Source organism: Rhinolophus ferrumequinum, chromosome 11 (genome assembly GCF_004115265.2).
Source record: "Rhinolophus ferrumequinum isolate MPI-CBG mRhiFer1 chromosome 11, mRhiFer1_v1.p, whole genome shotgun sequence".
In the NCBI taxonomy this organism is placed as follows: Eukaryota; Metazoa; Chordata; class Mammalia; order Chiroptera; family Rhinolophidae; genus Rhinolophus; species Rhinolophus ferrumequinum.
Window position 1 is genome coordinate 6272236 of NC_046294.1, and position 2435 is coordinate 6274670.

Sequence of the window (2435 nt, forward strand, 5' to 3'; positions counted from 1 at the left end):
TCAGCCTCTGGGCAGGCCCGAGTCTGTGTACAGAGGGTTGCGGACAGGGGAGTGGGGGAAACACGAGGAGGTGGTCCTGGAGTTCGGTTGCTGACCACCTGCATGGAGCCTGGATTTGGGCTGGTGCTGTCTCATGGGGATTTTTAAAACAGGCTCTGACCTTAGGGTGCTCAGGGGGAGGGAAACACCCCCCCCTGTGTGGGCATCATGCCCATGTGGAAGAAAGGGGAGCAGAGTGCTTCACAGACCAGGAAGCTGGCTTCCAGGGCACCTTTCAGCAGCAAGCTGACATGACGAGCCGGGCTGGGCTCCCCACAGGGATCTGGTTCCCAATTAGGCTCCCTTCCTGCCCCCCCCTTTGGCCATCTCAAGGTGCCTGGAATTGGGGTGATGGGCTTCAGGCCTGCAGAGAAGTTAGGCCTCCCCCAACACCCAGCCTCTTCCCCCCTCCATCTGCCAGGTCCCTCTACAGGCCACAAGGGTTTTTTCTCTAGGGGTAACCTGGTCTCCTGTCCCCAGCTGTGCCTGGAGCACCCGGCCACTGCCAGGATGAGCAGCGAAGCCTGAACTGAGCCTAGAATGGGGGCGGTGGGGAGGACGACAGTGCGTGTGTGTTGCGGGTGGGCAGTGTCCTCTCCTCCTGTGGTGCTGGGTGGCGGAGAGCGTGCAGAGGGGAGAGAGTGTTGAAGACTGAAATGGTGTGCGTGTATGTGGCTGGGGAAACACATTCTGAATTTATGCACATGAAACAACTGGGTAGCAGTGCGGACTGGGCGGTGGCCTGGGGAGGAGGCCAGGGCAGAGTGAGCCACAGAAAGGGCCCTCCTGGAGAGAAGCTCCTCCAGAGTGTGGGGAGGGGGTCCCCACTCAGCCTGAGCTTCACTCCACTGGGCAACCAGTTCTGCTCCCCCGATGAGCAGACAGAAGGCAAATGTCACTGGCCTGGAGCACAAAGCAGGGGAGAGCCAGGGTGAAAGGGGTGGTGCGGTGGGCAGAATAAGCCCCACAAGATGCCTGCGTCCTAATCCCAGAGCACTGAGTGGCAAAGGGGAATTAAAGCAGCTCATCAGCTGACTTTATAGGGAGATGAGATGGATTATCCGCCTTGGCCCAGTGTCCTCACAAGGGGCCTTAAAAACGGAAGTGGAAGGCACGGGAGAGTCCGAGAAAGACATGTGAGGCATGTCAGAGGGGTTGCTGTGAGGACCCCCCTTTCCTGCACTGCCTTTGAAGATGGAGGAAGGGGCCACGAGGCAAGGAACGCAGGTGGCAGGAGGCGTCGAGCTGGAAACAGAAACTGATTCTCCCCTAGAGCACCGACACCTAGGTCTTAGCCCTGGGGGGCTGTTTCAGGCTTCTGACTCCCAGAACCGTGAAACAGTGTTGCTGCTTTAAGCCACTAAGAGTGTGGGCATTTGTTACAACAGCCACAGGAAACAAACACAGGTGGCAAGGGCAGATGGGGCCTGGATAGAGAAAGGGCTGCAGGCCCTGCCTTACCTTCCAGAGTGGGGGGGTGTGTGCCATCAGCAGGCGCTGGCCTCTCACCTAGATCCCGTCCTCCCTCCCAGCTGACACAGGACTGTTAATGATGATGAAACTAGCTAATACCTATCAAGAGCCTGGTCAACTCCAGACCCTGAAGCACCTCACATCCCTATGAGGTAGGTACTATTATTCCCATCTTAAAGGTCAAGAAGTGGAGGCTCAAGGTCAGCGCCTCAGTAAGTGCCCACGATTCCAGCATCATGTTGTCCTCGCCTGGTGGAGGACCCCACAGAAGACACGGCACCACTTACTGTCACAGATGCCTGAGGGGAGGCCCTAGTCCCAGGACCTGGCTGCTGTGGGGACACGTGACTTGCTCCTTCCAGCTGCTGAAATGTTCAGTGTGAACCCCCGCCCCCAAATGCAGCTTACTCCACAGGGCCAAAGCCAGCAGTTGTCATTGCTATGCAGCTTCCCGCGGGCCCACAGCTCTTAGGAGGGTGGCCTGATGCTGTTCCTCCCTCCCAACAGGATCTTTGGGAAACAAACTGCCCCCCACCAGGCCTAGGGCATGGGGAGCCCTCAGGGGAGGCATGAGAATCACCCAAACCTCCCGAGTTCTCTGGCCTCTTCCCGAGGCACTGTGCCGAGCCCCACCCCCAGGTGTGGGAGGAACCTGGCTGCGCCTGGTTCCCCTGCCTCTGCAGAGTTCCCACCTTGGTTTTCATCGTGAACCCCCAAACCTCTCCTGGACTTTCTTAACCCTGACAAACCACAAGATTGGAAAATGTCACCCTGGGTTCTCCGCGTTGAGCCTGAGAGCCCAGAGGGCTGCATTCCTTGAGGCATAGGTAATAAAAAGCCAACATGCAGCCTGTAACCAACTCCCAGGCCGTAGTTAATACTCTGCTCAGTTCGTTATCATAAACCACCCCAAAGTCTGCCGG